The sequence below is a fragment of the Alligator mississippiensis genome, chromosome 11 (genome assembly GCF_030867095.1).
Source record: "Alligator mississippiensis isolate rAllMis1 chromosome 11, rAllMis1, whole genome shotgun sequence".
In the NCBI taxonomy this organism is placed as follows: Eukaryota; Metazoa; Chordata; order Crocodylia; family Alligatoridae; genus Alligator; species Alligator mississippiensis.
Window position 1 is genome coordinate 12,366,606 of NC_081834.1, and position 16,094 is coordinate 12,382,699.

At 48.7% G+C, this 16,094-nt stretch overlaps 1 protein-coding gene across 2 annotated transcripts in view; it reads right to left on the reverse strand.

Moving 5' to 3' along the window:
• SV2B (synaptic vesicle glycoprotein 2B) overlaps positions 1–15,126 on the reverse strand; it is a 105,981-nt gene extending 90,855 nt beyond the window's left edge. Inside the window, exon 1 of one of the 2 annotated variants that reach the window (XM_019477881.2) lies at positions 14,969–15,126. The gene's annotated coding sequence lies outside the window, so the exon portion shown is untranslated. Of the gene's footprint in view, positions 1–9,311; positions 9,558–14,968 lie in introns of those variants that run through there. The other variant, XM_006257888.4, reaches the window with a different exon arrangement.
• Between the last annotated feature and the right edge of the window lie 968 nt (positions 15,127–16,094).

A 16,094-nucleotide genomic window follows, 5' to 3' on the forward strand; every position in this document is an offset into this window, starting at 1 on the left:
GGGGGTGCTTTAACTACTGCTTATTGAATGAGCTATAGTTAAAGCACCCCACTGCAATTTTTAAGTGCCAGGACACTGATACACAAGACGCTGGATTCTGCTGGAGCGTGGTAATTACCACACTTCAGCAGACTCATGTATGGCGCCCTATGTTCCCTGGGCAATACTCTCCTGATCTAAAGGTTTACAGCATCTCCCCCTGTCCAAGTAGCACAGGGAACCTTCCTAGGGGGTCAGTTGTGGCCTGATAGAAGATAATACCAAGACTTCTCCTGCACATGCATTGATAGAAAAGCCTCAGAAAGGGGCAGTAGAGAGAGGGAACTGGTCACATTTCCTGTAGTCTGTGAGACTTTGCACTCTTCAAAAGCAAGGGACATCCAGGGAGCTGTCATAGCTGGAGTTCACTGCACTCAAGTTGCCTGAATGCTCAGCCGCTGCTGAGATTTTTAAAAGCCCCCCGGCACATAGCCTAAGTTCTCAGCACTGCCCAATATTTATTTAGCGTATGTGATTTTGGCATATTGTTTCAGCCATTTTTAGGCAATGTCATCACCAACGTGAAGAACTTGCAGGCCATCAGGTAGCACAGTAAATGAACATGAGTCAGCCATGTGGGACATGATGTGAACTTGTCCACAAGGGCATTTATTGTTATTGCAAAGACCGCATTGGTCTAGGTCTGAGGCACAGTGACCCTGTGCAGTTTGAAAATGGTTGAGAAGTGCCCAATAATGGCTTGGCCAGTTAAATCCTGGTTGACTGACTGAAGGGTCAGAGATGATGTGGTGATTCATTGGTGCTTGTGCTGACCATTCTTCATGCCATCAAGTTAGGAAAAGTCAAAAGATTTTGAAAGGGTGGACCATATTGGGTATCTTGAGGGGAGCCCAACTATTGGTGGGTGGAATACGTCCCAGTGCACTGGCAGCATAGGATTATCATGGAGTCTGGCTAGTAAATTTACATCAGGGATTAGACCTGCTGGACAAAAACCTTGGAAGTCTCTGAGCCAACTGGGACCCGAGGCCACGGGCTCAGGTTATAAATTGGGTGAGGTGGTTGGGAAAAGGCAAGGTCAAGGTGACACGATCTGGGGGATTTTGCTACCACAGCCAGTCATCTTCCCAGTGCCTAATATAGCCAGTATGTCCATGCTTTAGACACTCTTTTTGTTTCTACAGGTTGAAATGTTTTCCCGTGGATCCCTCTGCCATCTCCAGCGCCACATAGCCATGGTGGATCTCAGAGATCTGGCTGGGCTCAGAAGTGTCCCCATGTCCTTCGGAAAGATGTTGAGGGCAGTGGTGAGCCTGGCTGGGAGACAGGAGGATGCCAGCTCCTCTGGATCGCTTTCTCTGTTCCCACCTGCAGCTCAAGCTGCAAGCGAGTCTTTTCCCCTCCGTGCCAATGCCTCTGTGAGGTTGAAGCAGATTCTCTGAGGGAAATGTCTCGGAGGCCTTGGCCTGCCTATCTGGCATCTCCTTTCCTGGAGTGGTCTAGCGCGGGTCACCCGGAGCTGGGTCAGGTGCTCTACTGCAGCCTTCCACGATGTTGCCCCCTCATTTTTAAGCACTTCCAGCGGCTCACCCCTGGAAACCCCAGCAGGAGCATCCCAGCCCTTTCCACCTCTTCTCCTGACCTCTACTGGCCACTATGCTAATCCTAACCCTCCTTCTCCCCTTCACTAATACTAGAAACCCTCAGAAATTCCCCTCTCTCTCTGCCTCTCTCCATCCCTCACCATCTCTCTGTTTCGGTGGCGTGCGTTGCAGACAGGCACGAGTGGTGTGTAGTGCGAGTCTGATGGGGGGATTTTTAATCCCTGGGCACAGACTGCAAAGCAGCCAGCGAGCAGGGGCTCAGCTCCAGCCTGGTCCCTCCTGGGCTTTGAGTATCCTTGCAACATCAAAGGGTCCTGCTGAGAATATAGGTTGGACCTCTCGCCTGCACCCGCTCTCCACCCTGACACACTCACACCCCTTGCTTCTCAGTCAGCCTGGCTGTGCCCAGTCCCCTGTGCACCCAAGTCCAACTGGAGCCTTTATATTAGCATGCAAAAGACCGTTTGCACCTGCTCAAGTGAGCAAAGACAAGACCCACCCCGCCGTGCCAGCCCCAGGTTGTCTGCATACAACCTCCTTTTCCTCCAGAGTTAGGCTTTCAAGCAAAGACAACCAAAGCCTTTCAATATTTAATCAGCAGCTCAGCCTTAAGTGGAATGCATCAGCTACCAGCTGCCTCGCGCTGCGTAGGTGGGGAAGGGAGAGAGAGAGAGAGAGGCCCTTTCCTTCTATGTCCCTCACAAATCCTCTCCCTCTGCATTGAACCTGCCTTCGTTTGCACACCTGCCGTGGTGGACTGCGGCACAGGAGCTGTGTGCTCAGCAAGGAAGGCTTTGAAGCAGCCTCATTTCTGATCCCCAGCTGGTCCCAGCCAGTGAGCTGCCTGCCTTCCAGGTGTAAATCTAACTTCCTTCCCTTCTGGTGGCTGGGAAATCTGCTGTGTTCAGCACTCATAAATCACGAAAGGCCAGAGCTCAGCCTCCTTCTCCCTCTCTGTGTAGTGCAGTCTGGCTGGGAGCCCAGGCTCCACAAATGCCAGACACCCTGGTTCCCAGACTGTGGAGGCAGCTGTAGCCCTTTCCCAGTCTTCCCCCTGTTCACCATCATGTTCTTGGTCTACATGAGCCAAGAGAGCCCACCAGGGCTGAGTTCAGGGGTGCAATCCTCTTCCCTACCCCAGACTATGGAGTATGAATGACCCTCTTGAGACTGGAAAGCCAGCTCCTCAAGAGGCAGTGGCTGTGGGATCTGTGCAGCAGCAGAACTATTGGCTCCACCTCGCACCCACACTCTTAAGGGATCCACTGTGGAGCTGTGCCCTGAGACTGTTTCTGAACCTTTTTTGTACTGGGACCCATTTGTAAACATTGATGGCCAGTCCTGACCCAGTGCCACTACTCCTGACCTGCTGCCCCCAACCCCCAGTGTGTTTGGGGGGGGAGGGCATGGAGGGCACCAGGCAGCCCCTTGCAGGCGGGAACTCTGACAGCTTGCCCTGAACAAACCACAAGTTCCCACATTTTTCTCCTTTAAAGGAAAATCCATTTTTAAAATGTGTTCGCAACCCTTTCATATATTCTTGCGACCCACTTTTGGATCATGACCCACGAGTTGAGAAACACTCTGAGATGCACAAAGGGTGAACCACTCCACCACATACCCTGCTCTGCAGAGCCACTTCTGAGATCCGCCCTACCTATGGAAGGGGGTGTAGGATCTGGTCACAAGACTTTGCTGCCCACCGTTGCTCATGCAGCCATGTTCTAATATACAGAGAGAGGGACAGGGCTGTGGAGGCAGTCTGGTGGAAAAGCAATGAAGATGTTCCTTCTGGCTGCTGCACAGGCACAGACTGATGGGCTTCAGCCTAGGTTGTTTGCATGCACTCTGGGACAAAGGAAGCATTGCTGCCCGCAGGCCAGGGCTTCTGAAGATAGTGGTGGGAGGGGAAAGCTTTGTGAGTGCTGCCATCCTAGCTCTGGCCCAGAGAATTCAAGAGCTATAAGCATCAGATACTACAAATCAGAGCTCTCCAGCAGGGGCTTCAACACCCCCTCTATACTGCAGTGCAGTAAAAAAGAGAAAACTCTTCCCTCTTTAAGGAAGGCTGGTTTTAAAATGAACTAATATGTAGCATCTCACTGAACTAGCTAATGTGTCCCTACCTCCAGCTTTCATGGAAGATGGAAAACAAAGTCCTAATGATCTCTGGTCAACTGGGCCCCCCCCCCCAGGCATTTTTTGTAGGAGCCCCGGGGTCTTGGCCAAACATCCACCTGCTTTGTGGCTTGTGGAGTGCAGGGAGGGCCTGACCAAATGCTTCCTATTGGATTGTCTATTATGCCTTTGCCTATGATAGTAGGAGATTGGACTCCATGACCCAGCGAATCCATTCCAGCCCCATGTTCATGATATTCTTTCCTCATTTCTCCCTTCAGATTTGACTGGCTGTAGGTTTCTCCCTCGCTTCCTGTCTTCCTCTCATTATCGTGTAGATCCCCAGATCAGGGTATCTGATGGAGTGGTTCACCCTTTGTGTGTCTCAGGGCACAGCTCCACAGTGGATCCCTTAAGAGTGTGGGTGTGAGGAGGATCCAATAGTTCTGCTGCTGCACAGATCCCACAGCCACTGCCCCTTGAGGAGGTGGCTTTGCAGGAGGCTAGTCTGATCCCCATTATCCCCTCTCTCACTACCCTGGAGGTAGCTGCAGCCCTAGCTGGAGATGGAAAGGTTGGGATTCTTAAAGCAGAAAAACTCCATCTGAATAGCATTGTAAATAATTCATTATAACACATGCTAAATATTCTTACATCCGATTGTGGAGAAGCTGGGAAAGTACAAGGACATATCCATACAAATAGCAATAAATAAATGCTAATGCGCTGCTCCAGTTTGCATACCTGAGAAGGCAAGAGGGATGGGATGGAGAGGGTGACATGAGACTCCAAAGGACTCTCCACAGTCAACAGAAAGACCAATTTCTGCCAATGGTGAGAGTGGGGCTTCTTATGCAAATATCTGGCCCCTGGGAAATGGATGGCACACCGCTTTCACCCAGGCACCAAACAACTTCCCACAGTGACAACTCTCAGACCCAGTCAACATGCAGGTCCATAACTCGAAAGGAAAAGGCTCCACATCTGCTTCCCAGCTTTCTGAAAGCCTGGACAAATGGGCAGATGCAGCTTTATATCAGGAGTGGAAATCACTGGGATTTCTCTGGCTGTGCCAGCACATCAGTCATTAAATACTGTGTCTCAGATTGAGCCCAATTAAAATACATTAGATTCCTGACATGAGATGTTCCAGTTGAAGATGAATGTAGGGCCGGTGCAGTTGGGCTCCCAGCGTACATCCAGAGGAATACATCATGCTCAGCAAAGACCTGGGCCTCAGTGATGCCACAAGGGTCCAATTTCCAGATATACTGGGATCTGCTAATGACCTGCCCCAACAGAGAGTGCTGAAGTCTGACCTGGCAGGACTCCAGGAACCTACCGCAAAGCAGACCTAAAGCCATTACATCACCCCCCGGATGACAGCAGGGAGACTCCATCACACTGAAATATTTGGTAGCCAGAGAGCAAAAGCATATATGTTCCCACCCCCTCCCCACCCAAAAAGAGGAAGGGGCTGCTGTTATGCTGGCTCACTAAGCCTGTGCTCTGTCCTTAGATGGATGCAGCTGTCAGCAAAGTCAGGGGCAGTTATGCCTGGTCTTGTCCCCACAGCTGGGCAAGGAAGCCACCTTGTTTTCTTTTTTCCCTCCTCCCTGCTGCTTCCACTGTCTCCCTTCTCCCTGAAACATAGAAAAGGGTGTTCTGAAGCCACGCTCGTGAGAACAACTGCGGAAGCTATCGACTGTAGTCTTCCATCCCACGAGAACGGGGAGAAGAAAAACTGATCTAGTGCAACTCAACACCCAGGGTTCAGGACGCCAGTCAAAGGAGCTGGTGGATCAGAAGGATCAGGAGAAAAGAGCACTCTGATGGCACTGCAAGGAGAAGAGTCCTACATCCCAAGGCTTTGCTCTGTACCAAGCAGGCAGCTGCTGTGTTTTACAGGCCAGCAGATTGCTCTTCTCTAATGAGACCGTTATAAATGCTATACTGTACAGTGCTTTTCACCTCTGGTATCTTATTTTATGCACCATGCACCAGATTCCTTCTTCTGATATAAGGGCAAGACAGGAAGGAGAGAGAGAGAAAGAGAGAGAGAGAGAGAGAGAGAGTGTGTGTGTGTGTGTGCATGCGCGCACACACATTTTGCAGCTACAGAGACAGCTTAGCTGAATACTGGTCTTCACCAAGCCCCACACCATCACTAGTTAGTTAGATGTATTAATAGGTTTGCAGTAAATACACTACTCATATGTAGTGTCTGCAGCCGGGTGACATGGTGACACTTCATTTTTTCTGCATTGTACCTTGACATTCCTGAGGGTTAGTCCTCTGCACAGAAACTGCAGCCACTTTGTTCTCCTAGCTGCTGCAGTATGTTACACAGGAGGTACATGGCATGCACGCTGCTTTCTGGTGGAGACACCTTTTGTTCTCTCCTGTTGCTTCCCCTCGATATAAACAGTAAAGTCGGTGTAAAGTGGCAAGGAATGGTTGGCTAGAAAAATCCAGCAAGGCCAAAAAATCCAGCAAGGCCACATACTGTTCCTTTCTGTTCTCCACTGGGATTGCATGACTGACTCTTTCATTTTCAGATTGTGTCCTTCTTTCCTTCCACCCCGCTGGCATTCAGTCTGCATTCGCCTCATGTTGGAGTATAAGCTCTGTGGGGCAGGGACTTTTTATTTGTCATATGTTTGTACAGCACCTAACACAATGGTCTCTGTGTGGGGACCCCTAGACACTTCTTCAGTACTCACAGCGAATAACAATGCTAATGTCATTCTCCAACTGGGCCAGCCTGTTCCACAAGAGTGGTCTGAGCCTGTACTGCATAAGGGAGCAAAACTAACATTGAAGGCAGTAAAAATAGGGTCACTTCATGGCCTACACCATGCTCTTTGTTTAAAGGGAATTCTCATATGGAGACAAGATTGAAGAAGGAGGATGCTTATATGAAAAACAATGAGGGCCTTTCTCTGGCCATAAAGTCCTGACTCCTCTGCTTTGGTGTATTTTTCTAGGCCTTCCTCTTCTCACCATTTGCAGCCCAAGCTCCCCTTCAGCCCCGAGCCCAACTCGAGCAGTCCCCGTCCTGTCTCCGCAGTGTTGCCCTCCGCCATCATCAATGGGATAACAGAATCGTGACTGTGCTGGAGGAAAGAACAGGCTGAGCAGATGGGCTGTGAGGGAGGAAGTCCTCATATAAAACACAAATAGCTGCTGATAATTTAGCAGATGTGCCCAGACAAATGAGGAGAGACAGGCAGGAGGTGATTAGATTTATACCAAAGTCAAATAGAAGTAGTTTTCCCTTCTGTGAAAGTTGTTTACAGCTTCTCTGGTCCCACGTCATGATGTGATACATGTCCCCTGGCACCAGTGCACAAGATGACAGACCTTCATCTGTCTGGCCACATACTCTGCGGAGCTCTTCACTCAGGACACCACGTTCTCATGGAGCAAAGTTTCTCAGTGACAGCCTGGGTGGGTTTATTACAGTCTCTGATCACACTGGCTAGATATTTAATAGGGGAATAATCCATCCATCATAACTCATTTGCCTGTAATAAGGCACTAACCTCCAACCATGAGTCATGACATTCATAGGATCTGCAACATATACAGTTCAGTTCCTATCGATAGAGAAGAACACAAGCAGCACTTCCTAAGATCAGCATTGGCAGGGAATATTCTTGGGGATGCTACAAATTTGTCGACATTAACCCTACAGTAGCATTCACGTGACTGGCACTATGAAAAACACCAGACTCCATAGAGTTATGGTCAGTTCGGGCCCAGAATTTCAGTTCTGTGGCTTGTATCAAACAGATCACCACTAGGGAGGTTTCCACGATCACCTTTTCTCTGTCATTTATGAAGATTACAGGGCGTTTTTTATTAAGCACCATTCCCCTTGCTCTGTGGCATTGCCAACCCGAGCACTGCAGTATTTGGGCAAGTGGGGAACCTGGAAATGAAATCAGCTAGGAAAACTGACTTGACCCATCTCTTTTCAAATCCAAACAGGGAGAAATTCAAAAAGGAAACAAATGCACAGCTGACAGTAGAACAAATAATTGGATGTACCCATTCCTTTCATTTTTGTAACCTAACTCGGAGGCTAAATTCATTTGTAGAAACTTAGGATGTTTAATGGCGTGTTTCTAACAACACATGCCAAAGAAAAACCTATGTGGACTTTTATTAAAGGAAATGAACGTTGTTCATTCTGAGATTTTATCTCAGCTCTTTTGATCGTGTAATAGATGGAATAATCAAAGACACCGGCAGACCCAGTCTAGAAGGATTTCACAGCATCTGAAGAGCCAGGGCAGTCTCCTGCTATCAGTTCAGTTCTTGGGCTTGTACTATTTTCACTTCTGCCTTTGATCCAAAGACGTTACTGTGAAACATGTTTGAAACAAAGGGATCATCAAGATGATGTCTATAAGACATGGGTCTTAGGAGTTAATGTAATATCTACCAGTGCCAGAAACTCCAGGGACACTTTATAGTTAACAATTGGACCTGAGGGGAGTGGGGGAAACATTGCTTTCTGGTCACTGAATTCTTGGAGACTGTTGTCCTGTATTTACAAACTGGGCAGAAGAATGGGTTGTAATGGATGAAATGTCTTGGTGCATATATGTTTTATGAGGGAGACAGTTTTTGCCAAGAAACCCATTATAACATTTCCCCCAGTCAGATCTCTTGAAACCCTGCCTGCTAAACTCATAAGCACCAAGAAAACCTTGAAACCACCAAACCAAATGTTTTTTACAGATCTGTCTCCCAGGAAGGTCTCCAGAACTACTAGATCAATGCATCAATTAGATCATTTTCAGGACTGGGTCCAGGGCTGCTGAGAAGGTCAGTGCTTTGGAGCTGTCAGCAGAAGCATGGCAGGTTCATCGTTGCACTTCTTGCTTGCTGTCTGGCACTACAGGCACCTTATGGAAAGACGTTTGCAGACTCGGTACAGCCAGGCTGCTAAAACTGCCATTAGGTTTAACAGTCACTGTTCCTGTTTAGAAGAACAAGGCCAAATTCATCCCTGATGTAATTGCTTTGTCATTACTGGAGTCATAAGAGGAACAAAGCTGACCGTGTTGTGAACCAACTCAATAGCCCTGTGAATTCAACCAGCTCACTGCCCTCAGATTCAAAAGCAGCAGGCATTTGGGGGACACAATCTCTCCTGTTTCAGATCTGCAGATGGTTTGACTCCAGTCACACTTTTCCAAACAGTTTGCCTAAAAGTACTTCCTTGCTTCTCCTGGTGTGCTAGATACAAGCAATTCTGGAGGCCCCCTCCCCACCCCACCTCCTGGGCCAGAAAATAAGTCATTTAGACTTTGATTCTGGCCACATCTGCTAGCTACAACCTTTCTGCTTGTCTAAGTACTTTCACTACTTTCCTCGCTGTCTGACTGGAGCCACCACACACCTGGAACTAGTAATTAAATAAATTGCTCTGATGAACACTTGCCACCTGGCAGGCTCTGGTATAAACACAACTGATTTCATCAGGCTTCCTTCTTTTTCTCAGCTTCCCCCTCTCTCTGCCTTTTAGCTGTGTCACTCTTGCCCAGAAAGGGAACCAAATGGAAAAGCATCTCTTACCAGAACTAAGAAATAATTCATCCCAGAATCACCAACCAGTCACCAGTCACTGTCCCTCTTTGCAGTCCTTCTGGAGCTGTCCCTGAAAGGGTCGCCTTTGCCGCTAGGATGTCACAAGCTGGAGATTAGAAGTAAATGCTCGGCAAACCAAGCTGATCATCCCATTGCAAATGCACCCAGGTACTGAAGCGCCAGCAATGGAAGAGTCCGTCAGCCTGCAGAAAACACATACACACGCACGCACGCACACACGCCAATAACAAAGCAGTAGGAGCCCAGGAGGCTGCAGGCAGAGGGGGAGAGCAGATGGAAGGGGGGTGGGGAGCCCGGCAGCGGGAGATGCTAACGTGACAGATGTGTTGACTTGAACTTAAACAGGAAATTGATAATGCTCAACATAGAGGGGGAAAGACAATAGCTGATATTAAAGGCAGGGGCTGGTTGTACTTACTGACCTTTTCTTCCTTCTCTTTCTATTACTTTGTTCTATCCCGGCTTGTGCTTTAATTCTAGCTCGAGCACACACGCACAAAAAAAAGCAATAACAGGCTGCACTGACTCCACCTGTCTGTCTGAGCAAAGCAAGGGCTGACAATGCCAGGTCTCAGAGGAGCGTTAAACAGGCTTTCCCTTTCAAAGAACTGGTTAAGGACCTGGTCATTTATTCCTTATTCAATTCAAACTCCCAGTGAAGTTATTTAAATGGCATCAGCTAGATGACTTCAGTGAGAGTTGGCCCAGAGCTTCTCGAGCACCAGAATCGCACTCAGTTGGGGAAAGGAAAATACAATTACAGCAAAATGCCAGATGTAGGCTTCTGAAGAAGCAAATTAAACAGCAAGGAGTAGAGCTGACCCATTTACATGCATGGAAAATAAACCCCCTTGATAAAAGTCCTATCCTCAGGAATCAATCAAGGCCTTTTACCAGAGTTTAAATGACAACACTGCAGAAGCTAATGCTGGCCCTGGCTTGCCAAAGATGTGCAAAGGTGTATTCACACCCTGCCCCTCGAGAGTCCAACAGAAGTCAGTTTGCAGAGGGATATAACTGTCATCCAAACTCACTCCACATTGAAACTGGGCATAGCAGCAATGTCCTCAACTAGTGCTGAGAGTGCAAAGGCAGCCAAGGAAATAAAAGGCTCTTCCTCAGTGAAAAGAAAAATGAATAAAGGTAGTGACTGAAAAGTGAATGCTACCAGGCAGGAAAGGAGACAGAGCCAGAATCCCAGCTCCGAGGACATCCAGGGGATCGATAGCAACACCAGCCCAAGTCTTCCAAACAGGACCCTGGTTACTGCTTCATAAATGGATCTCCATTTCCAACAGAATGGAGACCGGGCCTGATTGCCCTGGAGATCGGAGTGTTTTATCCACAGGACAGGCAGAGCCACCCCACCACAGCTCTGGCCGTCAGGGCCAATTAGTATCAGGAGCAATTAATTTCACATGGCACATTCAGGCAAAGTGAGACAGTCAACAAGAAGACCCATTTTGGGTCTTGACACTAGGGACACAACTGAAACCCATCTACTCACACACAGGACCACACCCCACAACCTCAGTCACTAATGCCACACAGTCCTCCTAACACCACTCCTGTCTTCAACCCTTCCTTGCCCCATCTCTGCCTTTCCGAGGCTGGCAGCATCTCCCATGTTGTATCACATTCCCTCCCTTGTGCTGCTAAACTAAACCCACCATTTTAGAGGATAGTGATTTATTCCAGCTCAAAGCAGATGGGACTGACCTGCAAACCCAGTATCTTGTTGCTATAGCCAGCTAAAGCCAGGCAGATGCTTTCCATGGCAAGGCATGTCAGACATGGCTTCTAGGTGGAAAACTGTGTACCTGATAAGCAACCCAGGGCGCTGGTCAGAGGAAATGGCGTTTGACTCCTTAGCAAGATTACAAGGCACTGAAAAGGAGCTGCCTTGTGCTCCCCATCCTTCCCCCTTTATGCTGCTGCACTTCCTCATCTCTGCAATCATTTATAAAGCTCCACAGTCTTCCTTAATTGCAGCCCCACAATGCTCAATGTTACATCATATGCCACATCTGTATCATTGGACACCTGGACGTTTAGCCACCTCTCAGAGGGCATCATCTGCCTGCCAAACATGTCGCCCACACCGTCTCACCACATCCTCTTCCCATCCCTTGCCCCCTTCTGCACTGGTAAAGCTGGTCTGTTCCACTGTGGCCTGATGGGGCAAGGGAGGCCTGATGAGGAGTTTAAAGCAGTCTAATCCCTGGGCTGGATAATTCAGGAAAAGAGGATTACCCGCTCAGAACACAGCCCTCGCCTAAATATAGACTGGCCTTTCCTTTGCATTTTATCTGATGTAGCTGGGAGACATTTCCTCATTCTGCTCCCCAGCCCAGTCCTAGGGGGCTAACTCTGACTCCACTTTGCTCCAGAAGAAAAGTGGAGCCATTGGAGTGACCACAGGATAAAGCTGGTGTCTGCAAGAGGAGAGCTGGGGCTTCTTTTTAAAGCAAGTTTATCTCCCATCCTTTCCTCAAAGTGCAGGGCTGAAAACAAGGCTGGCCCTGCTGATCATATACCCCAGTGGCTTAAGGTGCATCCTCCATTTCCCTTCCCCAGCAGTTTGAGGCAGACAGCCCAGCCACCCCAGGATCCCTTTTCTCCTGGTATGTTTATTTGGTTGTTCCAGCTCCTTTTCTTCTTCCCAGATTTTAAGCTGCCGTAGCACTAACCTGCTCATTAGCATGGGAGTAATTCTATAATCCTCTCAGATGAGGACGTTTGCAAAGGTTCAGCTCGTGATCTGGAAAATTAATTTGGAGAACTGACAATCGGGGAAGCAGGATCCTGCAGGCAGAATCCTGAGCTTCCCCGTCACGACTGTTAGCATTGCCGGGATTTTGTACCAAGGCCAAAAAGCCACCCAGCTCCGGATCTGAGCAGAGGATGGGAGCTTTCTCTTGGCATTTAGTACAGAAGTGGGTTGAATGATGGTGGATCCTGCATCCATTGGGGATTGTTCCTCAGGAACCAGGCAGCCGCTCAGCCTCTGCTTTCCCAGTTTAACTCCAATTCCCCCAACCCATTCTGCAGAGGTGCCACTTCCCTCAACCTCTTACTACAGAGAATGAGCAGGGTTTTCACCGATCTCATGGTAATCTTCTCTGCATCTCTCTCCCTTCTCCACCCCTGCCTCTCCTCTCCACCAAGGTGTGACTTTATTTTCTTCTTATGCAAAAAACAACACATCCTTATTCCCACACCAACCCATGCCATTTCTCCAGCATCCTGGCTCTCCCTTAGAGATCCCCAAGTCAAGAGTGGACGAGAGCCAAACCCCTCTTGAGACTATACAATCCCACAAGAGGGTAGCTTTCCACTCTCAGCATGGGGTTTTGCACACTCACTTCTCCCCACACTGATGAGCTCGCCTCCTGAAGTTGGTGTCTATGCACTTTATGCACACAACCAGTGAGTTGTACACACTAACTCTGCACGCACAGAATGAGTGTTTGGTGGTGTGCCCAGCTGTGTGCTTACGAACAGGCGTGTGAGATCAGAGCCTGCCATGAGAATTGATGAAAGCGTGTCCTCTCTCTCCAGATCACTTCCCTGAATAAAGAGCTGTCCAACATTGCCATCTGTACATTAGAGCATGTCATGGACCACAGATGGGTGCATATAACATGTCCATGTCCTGAGGCAGAGCCCTGGCAACTGAAGAAGCTGAATAGCAAACCCTGATAAGAGCCTTGCTGCTCATTGGCCTTCTGTTTATACAGCAGAGATGTTCCAGGAACATTGCCCGAGCACCTACAATCAGTATTTGCACAACCCTTTCAGAAAACCCAAGTACCTAATTTCAAGCCTGATCTTCACTCAAAGGTCACTGAACAGCACAGCCCATCTCCCCCAGCAGGGCCCAGATAACATGGGGAAGAGATCAGGATGTACCAGCACTGACTAGAACCACTGTAAATCTTCCTGCCAATGACATGGGGCTGTAATGGATCCTCCAACATTAGCTTGGGGCTAATCATCACCTTCCTTCATCCACCAGGAACTGGAGGGGACCTTGCTCTACCCCGTAGGAGAATCTGGAGAAAGGTCTAGAAGGTCACCTCTCCTCCAACCCTCCTCCCAGGGATTGCCCCATGAGACAGGGTAAGTTGACTGTTAGTGTAGGTACTCCACAGATGCAGGGGTATAGTATAGTGGTATACAGTATAGTGGTATACACCTATACAGAGGTGGTATAGTGCATTGCTAACTGAACAGGAGACACAGGGCTCAAAGCTTTTGCCCTAAGGGAAACAATGCCGTGTTAATGTATATTAGACATCTAACTGGCCAAGTGAGGAGGTTAACTCATTCTCTCTCCTCTGGCAAATGATAAGAAACAGGAGCCTGGAAGATTACAATTTGCAGCAGCTATCAAATAGATGCATCGCTTAGTCCTGTCCTGATTTTAATGTCTGTCTAGATGTCTGGTGGGGGAAGATCCCTCTGAACTTACATAGTTAACTATTGAGAAAACATCCAATCAAAACTCACCCGGGTTCTCCTTTGCACACAAGAGGGAGCTCCACAGTTCCCCTCCCCCATCCATTACAATTATTGGGTTGGATTTTTTTCAGAGCCAAGGTCAAACATGTCAAGTAATCTTTCAACAGCTCCATGGTTTTTATGGGATCTTGCTATAATGGATTATGTCACTGCAGTCCTGCATATGTGATGAAAATCTCAACGGAACAGCAGCCATCCTCAGACAGATACACAATGCATACCTAAGTGTATAAGTCTCCGTGCATGTATACGTGCGCGCGCGCACACACTCACACACACACACACAGGATCAGATTTTTTTTAACCAGATCATAACAGCAGGGGAAATAAGATACAGTACAGCCGCAATTCAAACAGAAAATCATTTCCTTGCCCTCCATGGCTTCGTTTCTTCTCTGCTAACAGAGGTGACTAAGTGCACTTTTTAGTTTTAGTTACATCCACGGTACCGAGAGATAGGGAAGGACTATTACAAAGGACAATTAAATTGCATGCTTGCAGTGTTGTGGCCACATGGGAAAGCTGAGGGTGGTGGGGGTGGATGTACGCAATCCCATGCAACTCATATCCACATGCACACAGACAGCACAGCAGACTCTGCATATGCAACTTATCCCCAGTACCCACTCCTCAGCCATACACAGCCCATCCAGAACACCCCACCAGGGCACATTATGATTGTCCTTCTAAATTAAAGTAACCCTTTCCTGTTTGGATGCCTTCCATGCAGCTTGAACTACAAACAGCAGCTCATTGCTTCTCTCAGAGAAGGTAAACTTGGGCAGGGAGGGTAACGGTGTTAGTTTGAATTGTTGTTTTGCCCATGACATGACCAATTTCATTAAAATAACAAAGTGCCCTGCAATTCCTGCTACTTTTTCCCAAATGAGCTGCTGGGTCCTTGCCTTCCAGTCTCATTAGCCGCAACCCCTATTGCTTCATTTTCTTGGACAGGCTTCCCCTATTTTTTTACAGAGCTCAGAGGTAAGCCAGGCACCCAGCTGCCTCGTGTCTGGAATGGAGAGCCCACCAGCCATTTGCTGCCCCTGGGAAATGTCTTGTCTGTTTGCACTACAGCAGAAGAAATGACTTGCTCTTACCTGTAATGTGAAGTTATTTGCCGCTGCTGCTGCTGCTGACTGCTCAGCTCAGTGCCGGAGTTTCAAAGCCGAGGGATGCATCGCACTGGAATCTCCTCTAACAATGATGCAGTCCTGCCAGGCAGTGCATGTTAATGATGCACCGGAGGGGATCCCAGTGGAGAGAGAACAGGGCTTTATGTCATACCTGCATCACTGCCCCCACAACAAGAAGGAGGGAAGGGAGGGGGATGAGCAAATGCAGGGAGAGAGAGAGAGAGAGATTGAAAGGCAAACGGAGAGAGAAAGGAAAAGCTTGTGTAATTTAATCAGGGTAATAAAACAACCCATCCATTGCCTCAGCATTGAAGCTTTTCTGGGAAAGTGCCTGACTGCAGGGGGCAATTTATTTAAGTGCTCTGATGCAGGGTTAAAATCCGTGGGGAACACGGCACAGGGGACACACTGGCGGGAGTCTACTACAGACCTCCCACCCAAAGTCCTGAGCTTGACCAGGAGTTTGCCCGGGAACTGGCTGAGGCTGCATGCTCCAGGACCATGGTTGTCATGGGTGACTTCAATTACCCGGACATCTCGTGGGAGGATCGCTCAGCAAAATCTGAGCAGTCGCAAAGCTTCCGCTCGAGCGTGGATGACCTCTACCTGACTCAAGAAGTCTATGGGCCAACGAGAGGCAAAACGCTGCTCGACCTGGTGCTGGCTACTGGGGATGACCTAGTCGGCGACCTAGTGATCGATGGGAAGCTGGGTGACAGCGACCACGAGCTGATCACCTTCACCATCCGCCGAAAAGCTGGCAAGTCAGTCAGCAACACGCAAGTCCTTGACTTCAGGAAAGCCGACTTTGACAAGCTCAGGAGGCTTGTCAGTGAGGCCCTAAGGGACTGTGACCACAGGGAGAGGGGAGTTCAAGAAGAGTGGTTGCTCCTCAAGGGAGCGATCCTCAATGCCCAAACTAAGTCTATTCCATCTCGGAGGAAAGGCAGCAAGAGGGCACAGCAGCCCCCCTGGCTCTCCAGGGACCTAGCAGACCTCCTGAGGCTAAAAAGAAAGGCCTACAAAGGATGGAGGATGGGAGTCACCTCCAAGGAGGATTATTCTGCACTGGTCCGGTCCTGTAGGGAGC